Consider the following 14,659-nt stretch of genomic DNA (forward strand, 5'->3'; position numbering starts at 1 on the left):
GCAAGATCTTAAGGCGGAAATCGACCCTGATATGAATAATCAAAACGGTGAAAACAATCAATAGCAGTATGGCCAGATTTACCACAAATTTGACAAATTGGGCGATTGTTGGGGAGTTGTGGAAGAGTAGATCTGGTCTGTTGTGATCAATAATTAGAGGAAGCTGCATTCTGCATTTTAGTAGGAGGGAGTGGAGGTCCTTTCTTTTGCACATAAGTAGGTGCCTTGGATTTGTTTGCAGCAAATGCAAAGTGAGGACCATCTGTGTTATGAACAGAGTGATTGACATCGAGAAGATTTTCATAACCCAGCAATTCAGCTTGAAAGTCTTCAAATGTGAAGTCAATTTCACGGGATGCAAAATTAAAAGAGGTGACAAACGGTGTGTAGGATGATTGCAGGCCACCAAGAAGAAAGGAGATCAGGTTTTGATCGTCAATAGGCTTGCCAGCTGCTGCAAATTGATCTGCAAGGGTTTTGGCACTTTCAAGATACTCAGAACAGGATTTGGTACCTTGAGTCAATGTTTGAAGTTGACATTTAAGATGAGAGATTCGAGAACGCGATTGAGAAGAAAAGCGAGTCTGCAGGGCAGTCCAAACTTGCTTAGATGTTTCTAATCCATATATAGTAGAAACAAGTTTTTCTGAAAGAGATGCAAGGATCCATCCAAGGAGACAAACATCTTTCTTCTGCCAAACAACATAGGCAGGATTTAATGAACCAGAGGCAATATGTTTTGGAAGACAAGCTTTAGTGCCATCAATGAAGCCCATTAAGTCAAGTCCTCGGAGGATATTAAGGAACTGCATTTTCCATGCCAAATAATTGTGGGAGCCGTCTAGCATAACAGAAATAATGGTGGTAGATGGTGGTAGGATAGATACAGGGGTGGAGGTGTCATCGGTGTTGGCCATTTGGATGATGCGGAAGCTGGAGAAAGGATCATTTGAAAAGCGTGAGCTTATAGAATTATGCTCTGATACCATGTAAAACCTTAACAACTCAACAGAAAGATGAACACACAATATATCTTTGACTTGGCTCTCGCACACAAGTTGTGTAGTTTTTCATTATATTTATAGTTGTACAATTGAACTGACAAGCGTATAATAAGGAACACAAGTATGAGCAAAGATAAGGAAACAATCAAATACACATTTGTAGGAGAAAATAATGCTAACAGCTGGATCATTTTGAATCAGTAACAGAATGGATAGAGTGAGGAATGGGTGCAGATGCTTCTGGAATTTCTGTTGAAGATTCTAATAGTCTAACAGATTCCAAGGTATTGTAGTGAACTGGAGGAACTGAAGGTAGCATTCCATTGGCAACAAATTTACCATTGGCCAGAAAACAAAGGAAGATAGTGTTTGATTAAGCCCCATCAAGCTGACTTTAAGTTTTTCCCAGCAATTCATGGTTGCTCTTTTGCAACCCGATTCCACCTGTATACATTTCTGATCACCCTACTGAGGGATCTCATATCTTATAGACTATTATTTTCTTGGTGCAAGTCGACTGAATAGCAATGGGAGGAAGTGGATCAGGAAGATTTAGTAAGTTTGGAGCATTCTTCAAGTCCTAATTTCACTCCAGAAATGATTCCTGATATGAAGATGGTGGTTTGGAATGGGAATCACTACTTTCTGATACTAGCGAACCATTAAGAAGAAAAACATCGATAGACAGAGATATATCGATAGATTCAACATTTGAATTTTAAGAATAATAAATATGAATTTTGGAAGTGTATAAAGTTAGAATTGAGTTAAGAAATATTTGATTTTATTAAATAAAAATAATTTATATATAAATATAATACATATGATATTGCAATAGTTTTAGTATTAAATGAAGATTGACATGGTTCCATCATATTGTTAGATGAAGGGAGCCCATCTTGTTGAAGATAATATTTATTTTAAAATTTTTAAAATACTTTTATAAAATCCTGTTTTATTACATTTTAAATGAAAAATTAAATTAATTTATATAAAATATTTTATTTGAGATTTAATTTCTAAAATTTTATTAAAAATATGTGGTAATAATTTTTTCTATTAATATTAATTTATTTAAATAATTAAAATTATTAATGATTTATCTTATCAAATTAATTTTAATTCATAAAATATCGTTGATAAAAACCGACATTTCAATCCTTGTTTATCCTTACTATTTAATTTGATAACATCAAAATATAAAGAATGAATTATTATTATTATTTTAATCTTAATTCTTTATAAATAATTTTAATTTTATATAATATATAAATTATATATTTATTTTGTTATCGATTCAACCACGGTAATTTTTTTAGTTCAATGATCGATATGATTTTGAAAATATTGATAAATATCAAAATGAACCTTGATTTATTTATTTATTTTTATTGTCAATTTTCTATTTACATAGTTTTATAAATTATTTAATCCCAATGTAAATTTTATTCACAATACAATTTTATTTTCAATTAAAAAAATATAATGTTGCAATGGGTTGGATCAAAGTTGAAGATGGCAAAACATCCAAGTTGAGGGTAGCAATGGCTGGGAGAGAAGATCCAAAACCAGTTATGGTGGTGTTTGTTTTTTTACTTAATTTTAAATAGAACCTTAATAATTAATAGTGTTAAATATTAGGTTATTTGTTTTTGTAGTATTTTATTTCTATTAAGTATTAAAAGGTAGAAGAAAAAAAACCAATATGTTATTTTTTCTATTTAGAAAAAATTATATATTTTGGTTTTTTCTCTTTAATAAAAAGTTTATAATATGTCATGAAAAAAGTAGAAAAACAAACAATCTAAATTTTGAAAACAAATTGCTTTCAATAAAAAACCAAAAACACAAGAGACTACTTTTTTTTTTTTCTTTTTTTAACTCCAAATATATTTGGATGGCCAGGATCAAAACTTTTAAATCTAATGGCCCATATGTATTTTTGGTATAACATCGCTTAGGTATCGGAAAATTTTCCTAAAAACAATTCCGTTGAACACTTTCCCCTTGGAGGCATGATAATCAAATACAAGACTAAACAAGTGATATAATAAGGGGCAGTTTGGGAAAAGAAGTTTACAAGCTCTTCGTAATTTTATTTGTAATATATATATATAAATAGATTATGACTCACAATAAATTTAGAAATGTATATTTTGATATGCATTTTTAATAAAGAAATACAAAAGAAATCCAATCCAAACCTCATAAATTTAATTATTATAAGTAATTTGTATACATTTTTTAATCAAAAGTAGTACTTTTGATTGTTCGAATACTACTTTGACTTAAATTACTAGTAGTTTTAACATGAGAGTACATAAAATTTAAATTACTTTTAGTAATCACTTTTGTCATTAGCAACTTTATTTATTTTTCATTCTCAAAATGTCAAATAATGTATACATGAGGAAGTAATTTAAAATTAAGGCTATGTTTAGTTACGAGAAAGTTTGAACGAAAATTTGGTTCTCGGAAAATGATAAGGAAAGAAAAAAATTATTAAGAAAAATGATTTTCTTATATTTGGTTTCAACATCAAAAGTTGGAAAGAAAATTAAATATAATTAAAATTAAATAATTTTTTTTTATATTTTTAAATTATTTAGCGTGCGTTTGATAGTGATTTTATGAAGTGTTTCTAACTTCTATATCACTTCAAAATTTTAATTCTTCAAGTGTTAAAAATACTATAAATACTTCATATAATCATTGTCAAATGCACTCTTCATCTTTATATAGAAGAAGAAAAATAAGTGAAATGAGTTTGAAATACTATATAAGTTTTTTTATTGATTCTTCTACTTTTTTTTTTTTTTTTTTTTTTTTTTTTACTTTCCCTCTCCAATTTTTCCCTTATATTTTCCTTCATATATTTCGGGACCCAACATAACAAAAAAAAATTAAGGTTATGTTTAGTTCTTAAAAAGTTTGAAAAGAAATACTAGGAAAATAAAATAGATTGGAAAAGTATATAAAAATAAATAAATAAATATATAAATTTAAAGTGAAATGACATCATTGACATCAATCTCTATCAGGATATTTAATTTTGGTGAGTAGGATTGTCTTTGGTTAATGAAGGGAAAACTTGTTATGGGCTTTTGATCCCAAAAAATTAGGATTTTCATCAGGGAAAATCAAGAAATCCACGTTGATGCCGAAAATATTTGCGATTCCATACACTCTGCACTGAGGGAGTTTAAGTTCAAAATAATCCATTGGTAGAAAAAACCGGCAAGAATAGTACCCATCCCAAAATATTTATCAAATTAATCTTTTTGCATCCACGTAAGCATCTACATAGATTTTTTTTTAAGTGTATAAAACCATCGTTGGTGACTGTGGTTTTATAATTTTCCTTAGAACCACAGTTAGTAACTGTGGTTTCAAAATTATTTTTAGTTCATTCATGTTTTAATAGTATTATGATTTTAATATTATTTTTAAAATATTTTTTTTATCATAATAACCATAAACCACCGTTATTAATGAGTAACCTAAAATCATAATTATTAATATTAATTTTTATATGAAAATATAAAATTTTAAAATAATATAAATAATTTATTTAATTATTTTAAAATTTTAAAATAATATGAAAAAATAATTTTCTTTAATTCATATGTGATAAAATTCATAAAACAAATAAATATTTTATTTACCATAAATATATAAATTTTTATGGGAATGCAGACAAAATTATTTTCTCAAAATTTCAAGGAAAATATGAAAAAATAAAGATAATATATATATAATTTTTAAAAAATCACTGTTAGCTTAAAATTATTTTTATTTACAAATTATCTTTAATAAATTTTTTCTTTATTGACTGTTTTAAAATTATATATATATTATCTTTATTTTTTCATATTTTCCTTAAAATTTTGAGAAAATAATTTTGCCTGCATTCCCATAAAAATTTATATATTTATGGTAAATAAAATATTTATTTGTTTTATGAATTTTATCACATATGAATTAAAGAAAATTATTCTTTCATATTATTTTTAAATTTTAAAATAACTAAATAAATTATTTATATTATTTTAAAATTTTATATTTTTATATAAAAATTAATGCCAATAATTATGATTTTAGGTTATTCCTTAATAAAAGTGGTTTTATGGTTATTATGGTAAAAAATATTTTAAAAATAATATTAAAATCATAATATCATTAAAATATAGATGGATTAAAAATAATTTCTGAAACTTGTAAAACCACAGTCACCAACGATGGTTCTAAGAAAAATTGTAAAATCACAGTCACAAACTGTGGTTTTAAGGATATTTTTGAAACTTTTAAAACCATAGTCACCAACGATGGTTTTACACACTTACAAAAAAATCCATGTAGATACTTACGTGGATGCAAAAAGATTAATTTGACAAATATTTTGAGATGGGTACTATTCTTACCATTTTTTTTCTACCAATGCACTATATTGGACTTAAACTCGCACTGAGGTGTGCTTTCATTCCCAAAATGCCCTCCTCTTTCGTCCAGCTCAGCCTCCACATCTGAATACCAAAAAACCTTAAAAGCCCAAAAAAAAAAAAAAAAAATGTCTCACGTTTTTCACCTGGACACTAACTCAACGGAAACCCAAAACTCCATTTGCCCTTGTCCCTCCCGGAACCCTAATCTCTGCCTCGTCTTTCTCTTCATCTTGGAAACCCAAATCCTTGAAAGCCTAACCTCATTTGCGTAAATTTCATTTCGTGGAGTTCCATTCTTTTCGTTGGGTTAATCAATGGCTTGGTACAGTATGTAATCTGTTACAATTTTCAAGAATTTCAGAGGTAGCTTTCAGGTTCGTGAGCCTTTTGTTCTTTGATTTCTTGCAATTGAACTGGTCTCCCTTGTTTATATATATATATTGCTTTGAAATTATAGTTTCCTGAACCGGTGTCTCCCTTGTTTATTTCATTTTTTTTAATTATAGTTTTTTGAGGAGACATTTTGTGGGTAGGATTTAGTTCTTATGTAGGCATTGCCTGCATTGTAGCAGAGAGCGATTCTACCTAAACGTGTGGCCTTCTCATTTTTCAAAAAGAAAGAAATGGGGGATTGACAAAAAATCAAACTAATGGATGGTTGATGTTGCTTCAAGCATTCAGTTCGTTTTATGTTTCTATAGAAGAAATTTGATATATTTTTGACATTTTGATTTTGAGGTGTTTCAATTTATTGAGTTGGATGTTGGGATAATTGGTGATTTTCAATTTATGCTCTCCTGGTAAGAATCAAGTTTTCTACTTTGTTCTCCTACTCGGATAGGTCTTTGTTTTTGCCTTTAGCTCAAGGAAGAAGCCATAATTCTCAAAGGGCAATATTGATCTTATAACATAAAATAGTTTCCCATATAAGCTAAAATAAAGCTTCTACGAGAAATTAACATTTTCCCGGATTTCATATTATGTAGCTTTTAACTCTTTTTAAAAAAATTAGTTAAGCTCTTATTCAGTTTAAAAATAGTTTTTGGCTTCTTAAAGGCCTTTTCAAAGAAGGAATTAATTTGGTTGTTTCACCTATGGACTTATTTACTAATACAATGATCTAAACATTTATTAGGTCAAATGATTTACCCAATTGTTAGAAAGGTAATTACATATCAAAACAAACTGCAAAGCATTTTGTTTCCTTCGTTTAGGGAGGGAAAGCAAGATATGGATAATTAATATATTATATTTTCTTTTTCCATCTCTGTGATAATATGGATTTATCATCCTTTGGTATCTACTAATTTTGTTCCCATTATGCATTATATTTCATCCATAAAATTAGCAAGTTTTTACTAAGTGCTATGTTCATCGAACCCAATCTAAGAGCAGTTGTTTTTCATACTGAAACTACAGTTTTAAATCATTGAGCTGTGTAATAATCATGGTTTTAAGGATTGTTTTTATTCAGAGTGTGAGGCCTCCTCAGTTCAACTCAATATTGGTGATATGACTGTATCAATTAATATCCTTCCAATCCAGTCGGTTAATCCATCTTTTTTGATCCCTTATCATATGCGAAATGAATTTGCATGAGCAATTATTATTGCATTGCAGGCATACCTGATTTAGTAGTTTAGTTTTGTCATAGAATGCAGAGACCAGGTTGAACTGGAAGGATCAAATATGTGGTTGCTTCATGTGTGCCTGCCAGCAATGGTTGTCTGATGCATTTTAATTATAAATGGTGCTTTACATCCCCATATTCTATTTTTTCTTTTTTCAGATGAACCACCTTTTGTTGGAATCATTTATTACCCGATATCTCAATTTAAATGTCCATGGAGTTGGACATGCTTATTATTATTTGGTTGATGTATGCATTGCTCTGTTTTATTCTGCTGAATTTTTTTACTGTCTTAACCAAGTAGGCATTGGGAAATGTCTTTGGGAAAATAGGTTTAATTTAAGATAGTTTTCATTCATTGTGTTTCTTCATCTTTTGTTGATCATCTCTTTTCCGATGTTTCAAGTATCTTAGTTGATTTGGACAAGATTTGTATTATGAAACATCAAATAGTGGTTTACAGCTTATGTTCTATTTGAAGTGCTTGGCTTGAAGTTTGATGGAGTTTTTTTGTCTTTTGAAGAGTTCATATCTAGTTATTTTAGTGATGTGCAGACCCCCCACCCTACAAAAGTAGGAACCAGATAACCTCATAAGTCCTAATAGTGAAACTTAAACTAATAATATTTTCATCTTGAGGTTAAATTTAGAGATTTTTTCAAGTTCATTACTTTCTTCTTGAAGATTGACTTTCTGGGGGTTGTCTAGGATTTAACAAGACACAGCCTGGAAGTTTCTGGAGTTACTAGTGATTTTTGCTTGCCTCTCAACCTTCCATTGATAAAACAGAACAAAGAGGTATTTTTTCCATTTTATTTTGTCATACTTCCACTTAGATGATCATCGTGGATTCTTTTGGCTAATAAACTGTCATTCTGGACGTCTTTAATCATAGAAGAATGATGAGATTTGGTTCTTTATTTATTTTTATTGCTTTGGCTAAGAAATAAAATTTTCATATAGAGCACTTGTTTAATTTTATCTGCATAATCTTGTTTAACAAGTGTCTTAGTTTTGAGGAGATTTTGATTCAATATTCAGGGTCTTTTTCTGGCCTGGGTTTTCTATCATTGTACTTATCTGGAAAATACGAGCATTTGACAATAGAGGCCATGTTGCAAAACTGTGCATTGTGTTTCTTCCCCTACTCATTGCATCTCTTGTTGGCATTTCTCGAGTAAAGCCTACGAGCAGAGACTATCATTAAATGCAAAATAATCCACCAACATTATGAATAACCAACTCTTCAAATTTAAAATTTCAAAATGAGAAGCACAGTCAAGAATATCAATTACTTGAAATGGGATCAAATCAACAAAACTTTGTCTAGTCTCTCCATGCAACATCGAATTGTACTCCTCCACCAATTCAAGCAATCTTGGCTGTGCGAACTCCATTTACATCCTACAAAAAGGATTGACTTGAAGATGACTGACATCCATTAAAAAAATACAGAAGGATGAAAAAAAAAAAAGAAGAAAAAACTTGAGAGAAAAGCATTGATCCAAAGAGCTGAATGAGAAAGAAAAGAGACCATGAGAGGAAGAGATGCGGCAACCCTAACTTGGCCAAACACCTTTTCCCTTGCCTTTCATCCACGGTTTCTTCAAATTTTCTCGCACTTTCTCCCTGTTTATCATTGTTTCTGGTCTCTATAGATTGAAAAAATGGCAATAGTGGGAGTTCTTCTATTCAATAATGTTGCATTGACTTTTGAAAATGTCGGAAAGATGTTTGACGCTTCCATTTTAGGTCATCTTTCCTTCTGGGTCTGTTTGGTTGCCCAGAAAATAATATCACAATCCTCTAAATCTTCATAAACATTGGGGTAAAAGCCAAAATATTAATTAAAAAAAAGAAAGAGATATTGGTATTTGGAGATTTTTTCTCTTTTCTATTTTCAGATGCGCAAGGCTTGGCTGGCAAGGTGGAGGGCATTTTTGGTTTTAAAATACACATCAGCTCAAAGAGCATAATTCTCCAAATATTTTCCAATTGAATTATAAACTTTAAAATATGGAAAGTAGGGTTTCTATTTTGCTGATATTTTTATATCAGCATATCAAAACATAAGTTTCCCTTATATATCATCAGTATAGAAGGTTAGGGTTTCGGTAGCGAGATGAAGCCAGTGGTGGGGATGGTGGTGTCGAACAAGATGCAGAAATCAGTAGTGGTGGCAGTGGACCGTCTCTTCCACAACAAGCTCTTCAACCGCTATGTCAAACGAACCAGCAAGTTCATGGCTCATGACGAACACAACCTCTGCAACATTGGTGACCGAGTCAGTTGTTAAAGCAATCGGTTCCTTCCTTTCTCCACTTCTGCTTTTTCATAATGGATAAAATAACTTGTGAAACAACATTATCATTCCAGGTTAGGTTGGATCCTTCTAGGCCCTTGAGCAAGCACAAGCATTGGGTTGTTGCTGAAATTCTGAAGAAAGCTCGAATCTATGTGCCACCTGAACCTATTGCCAAGACTCAAGGTCCAGCACCACCTTCATCATCTTAAGGTTTGACTTCTGTTAATGTGACTCCTTTTTCTGGAATATAATGTTATATGTGTAAAGTGTGTCCTAGCATGACTTAAATCATTCCTTTCACCCTGCTAATGATTTGGGTTTTCTAACTTTACATGACAAAAATAGGTGACAGCAATTTAAAGCATGCATGATTTAAGACAAATCTAAACCTTTCAGTTGCTTGCATAATTGTAACATTAATTGGGGATGCATACCGAGAAACTTATTAACAGTAAGCTGATACAGTGTTGATTTCTGTTATGCCAATTCACATTTCTTGTTGTTTTCTTTTTTTTTATTTTTGGTGGATGAAATACATAATAATTCAAATACTACCATACTTGTTAGTATTAGACCACATGGGAATAGGAAGGGGGAAGGAAAAGAGAAAGCCTTCGACAGGGAGGGAGGACCAACAGACCAACAAGTTTGTTTTTTGGACCTATATCCTATATGAGCTTTAAAACCTAGATTAGGAAGAAGACGAAAAATGGAAGACATACCTGATTTATGATCTATGAAATGATGCTTAAGTTCAGGGGAGTGAATCAGATACATCAGATAAGGTGGACCTTATGGGGAATGGATAGAATGCTTGAGTTTAGTTAGGTTTGTCCATCATGAATATCGGGCTTGTTAAGTATAGTGAGAATTTTATTTCCATGAGTCGTGGTAGTGTAAAGCCTTTGGATAAGGCATGCTTCAAGAGAAAGCTTAGACCAAGATTCAAAGTTCTTAGTGACATGTAGAATCTAGTTTATAGGTTGATGAGGCTAAAGAGTTCGTATAAAGATCATTAGTTGGAATATTTGAGGGTTGGACTCTAGAAAGAAAAGAAGGGTTGTTCAGGATTTCCTTTGTCATGAATCTCTAGACATTGTAATGCTTCAAGAAACAAAAAGAGAGATGTGTGATAGGAGGTTCGTGAGAAGTGTGTGATCATCTAGGACAAGGAGTGGGCTTATCTTACGACACGTGGGACATCGGGAGGGAGTTTGATTATTTGAGACTCAAATAAGTATAGTTGCACAAAGGTGGAAGTAGGATCCTTTTTAGTTATGGTCAAATTGTTTTTGGATGAAGTTGGGATTTTCTAGCCCACCTTAGTGTATGGACCCAATTTTTCCTCCCTTATAAAGGATTTTTGGATGGAGCTTCTAGATCTTTTTGGTTTAACCTTTATGAAATGGTGTGTGAGAGTGGATTTTAACTTTATAGGAGGAATTTCAAAGAAGTTAGGTGTTTCTAGATTAACCCTTAGTATGAGGGAATGCTTCGTTTACTTGGCCAAATATGCAAGGATCCCCCCCTATATGCAAAAAATTTGGTAGATTTTTGTTTTCAAACGAGTGGTAGCAAAGCTTCCCACAAAGTCTCCATGAAGTTCTACCTTGGTTGACCTTTGATTGTTGCCTAATTGTTCTGGACGCCAACCCTTTCAAGTGGGTTCTAACCCTTTTTGAAAATATGTGGTTGCTCCACCTAAACTTGAAGGAAAAATTTAGCTTTTGGCGGAGAGAGTTTCAAAGTGAAGGGTAGGAAGGACATAAATTCATGAAGAGGCTTCAATTTGTTAAATCAAATCTGAAAGAATGGAATAAGGTGTCTTTTGGAGATATAAAAGGGAGAAAGAAGAATATTCTTGAAGATATTGTTCGAATTGATGTTTCTAAGCAGCAGGGGAGTTTGACTTCTGAACTTGCAGCATTGAGGGCTTTAAGGAAAAGGTAATTGGAGGAGCTATTGCTACAGGAAGAGGTGCATTAGAGTCAAAAGAGCTAGGTTGAGATGGGTAAAAGAATGAGATTGTAACTCTTTAAGTATTTTCATAAGGTGGCCAATGGAAGGAGGAATAGGAAGTTCATCAAGACCTTGGTGAATGAAGAAGAGACAACTCTAGATAATTTTGAAAGCATTTTAGAGGAGATTGTGCATTTTTTTTAGAAGTTATACTCTAGACCCTTTGCAAATTCGTGGAGGTTAGAAGACTTGGATTGACCCCTAATCTTGGCAGAGAGTGCTAATTGGCTAGACGATCTCCTCTTTATATAAGAGGAGAATTACAAAGCTGGTTTTCAATTAGACAAGGAAAAAGCTCTCGAGTTTAATGGCTTCACTTTTGCAGTGTTTTAGGAATGTTGGGATGTTCAAGGATGACTTAGTAAAGTTGTTCTTGGAGTGTTATAGTAATGGGTAATAAAAAAAAGCACCAACACTACCTTAATTGACCTTGTGCCAAAAAAGAGTCAGGCTAACAAAATCTTGGATTTTAGACTCATTAGCTTAGTCACTAGTTTGTATAAGATCATAGCTAAAGTGTTAGCAAGGTGGTTTCGAGTAGTCCTTCATGAAACCATCCACTCCACCCAAGGAGGCAAATTATGAAATGGTAGATGAGAAAAATTGCTAAGGAGAGGAAGGAGTAGTTTTCAAAATTGATTTTGAAAAGACTTATGATCATGTGGAATGAGGTTTTTTTGGATCATGTACAAAGGAAGGGATTTAGTATGAGATAGAGGTCTTAGATGAGGGGTCTACTACAAATTTTATGGGCTTAGTGCATGGAAGTGCTAAAGGTTGTTTTAAAGTAACTAGGGGATTAGGACAAGGAAATTCTCTTTCCCTTTTCCTTTTCACTATAGCAGCAAATGTTTTAAGCGAGTTGATGTTGGGAGCAGAGGAGACTAGTTTGTTGGAAGGCTTCGTAGTGTGTAGAAGTAGTTTTAGAATTTCTCATTTGCAATTTGTAGGTGACACCATCTTTTTTTCTAGAGCCTATATGGAAGAGTTGCATAATCTTAATATAATCTTGTTGGTTTTTGGGCAGATTTCTAGTCTTAATATTAATTTAAACAAAACACTCTATTGGGTATCAACATGAATGAGGATCAAAATATCTAGGTTGGTATTGGCCTTTATTGTACTTAGGCCTTCTATTAGGTGGTAATCCGAAGGCAATCACTTTTTAGGATATAGTGATTGGTGGAATCTCATGGAGACTAGATGGGTGGAAACAAGCTTTTTTGTCATTAAGCAGAAGAATAACTCTAATTTAGTCCTATTTGTCTTACATTCCTATCTATTTTCTCTCTTTTCAAGATTCCATTTTTAGATGAGTCTAAGATTGAGAAATTACAAAGGAACTTTCTTTGGTCAGGGGTGGGAGAATGTAGGAGAGATCACCTCATTAACTAGGAGCTAGTATGCAAGCCAAAGATGGAAAGGGGTTTGGGCTTTGGGATGACTTTCTTTGAGGAATCGAGCTCTTTTAGGGAAACGACTTTGGAAGTTTTGAAACGGAAGTTCTACTCGTTGGCACCAGGTTATTTCAACGGATGGGATACTGATATTCTAATCAGGTAGTCACACCAATCTTCCTGGAAAGCTATTGTATTGGTTTTTCAAGATTTTTCCATATTTACTCATTTTATTATGGTTGATATGGCAAGAATTTGTCTTTGGGAAAATTTGTGGTGGGGGACCAACCATCATGCTCCTAGTTTAGTTGACTTTTCAAAGTTGCTGCAATTAGAAATCTTCCTATCTTAGCTATCCTTGGTTCCTCTTCCCTTTTTCCTTAGAATCTAATTTTTTGCTGCAACCTTAATGACTTGGAGATTAAGGATCTTGAAAGTCTCATGTCTTGTCTCACTCGTATACACTTATCATTTGTTCTAGACGTGATAGCTTGGTCATGGTCTTTCACTGGTTTATTTTCGATAGTCTTTTTAATTAGCTTTTGTCCAATCCTTTAGACACAAGTCCTTTATTTGCAATTAATTTTATATGAAAATCTAAAGTCTCTTCTAAGGTCAAAGCCTTTGCATGGTTAATGACACATAAGAAGGTGAATGCTAATGACATGCTGCAATTAGGAAGACCTTACAACACCCTTAAGCTCTGAATGGTGCATTTTGTGCTCTAGGAGTGGAGAAACAGACGACCATTTTTTATGTTGCTTGATGACTCTCAGCCTATGGCAAAGGCTATTCAGATTAGCTAGTTTGGATTGCATTCCTCCTTGGAGCATTTATGATATGATGATCATCTCATGTAGCGTTTTGAGGAGCTCCATTAGAGGCAAAGCCTTGTGGCAAATAACTTGTCTTTTGTTGATATTACTTGTGTGGAGGGAAAGAAATTCTAGGATTTTCAAAGACAAGTGGAGGAATGCAAAGAGAATTTGAGATCTAATTCATTTCTATTCATCTTTTTAGGCCTCCTGTATCATGGCATTCAAGGGCATTCCTCTCAATATTATTCAGCTCAACTGGCATTCATTGTGTAGGCCATGAGGGTTTGAATAATAAGAAGAGGAGATTTGTAATGATCCTATCCAATTGAGATGTTGTTGTGCCTCATGGTGGTTAAGATGTTTAAAATCTCATTTGATTGAAAGGTTTTATACTGTGTTCTCTCTTTTGGTTCTACCTTGATGTATAGGTTATCTTAGTATACCAGATTAGGTCCTTTCTTTTTTGTTTCCCTTTTGTAAATCTTGGGAGGATACCTCATCCTTCTCATGCATTCACTTTGATCATTCTAATACATTCTTGTTTCTGATTTTTTATTAGAAAAAAAAAAAAAAAAAAAACCAAAGGAATACTTCAGATAAGGGGCTAAGAAGAGACTTTGCAGAGCACAATCCCCTGTTAAAGCTGTTAAATCGTGGTCTTGGACTGTCCTAGAGACCCAAGACAGGTTCTCAATATATCTTTTTAAGATGGCATAAAATGGTTTGATCAAAACAGCCTGAATGAACTGAACTCTATAATTTTGTTCAATAGTTCTCATAAATAATATTGCATGTAACATAGTCATACTCAACCTTTGACACAAGCTGGTTGCTTGGCTCAGTGGAATTTAGCATCCTCCTTTTTAGGGAATGATGGGTATCAATTCATTTAGTCCCTCTAGAATCTTTTTGGGTAGGTTGAGAGGATAGTCTATGAGTTAAGCTCTTATACACAAGTTTTGAAAAGGAAGTAATGAGGGAATCTGAACTTTGGGATCTAAAGTTGGCAGAAGAGATCTGGTGCAACAAGCCATCTCTCAAACA

General features: G+C 32.4%; 1 non-coding gene across 3 annotated transcripts; it reads left to right on the forward strand.

The window, feature by feature from the left end:
• Positions 1 to 5,573: 5,573 nt before the first annotated feature.
• Positions 5,574 to 9,209, forward strand: LOC100246478 (uncharacterized). 3 transcript variants are annotated; one of them, XR_009466583.1, is made up of 3 exons: positions 5,574 to 5,820; positions 7,785 to 7,874; positions 9,176 to 9,209. It is a non-coding gene; the product is annotated as an uncharacterized LOC100246478 (transcript). The 3 variants fall into 3 exon arrangements; XR_009466582.1 differs by having other exon boundaries at positions 9,171 to 9,207; XR_009466581.1 differs by lacking the exon at positions 9,176 to 9,209 and having other exon boundaries at positions 5,582 to 5,820; positions 7,785 to 8,182.
• Positions 9,210 to 14,659: the final 5,450 nt, after the last annotated feature.

The sequence above is a fragment of the Vitis vinifera genome, chromosome 9 (genome assembly GCF_030704535.1).
Source record: "Vitis vinifera cultivar Pinot Noir 40024 chromosome 9, ASM3070453v1".
Taxonomy (NCBI): domain Eukaryota; kingdom Viridiplantae; phylum Streptophyta; class Magnoliopsida; order Vitales; family Vitaceae; genus Vitis; species Vitis vinifera.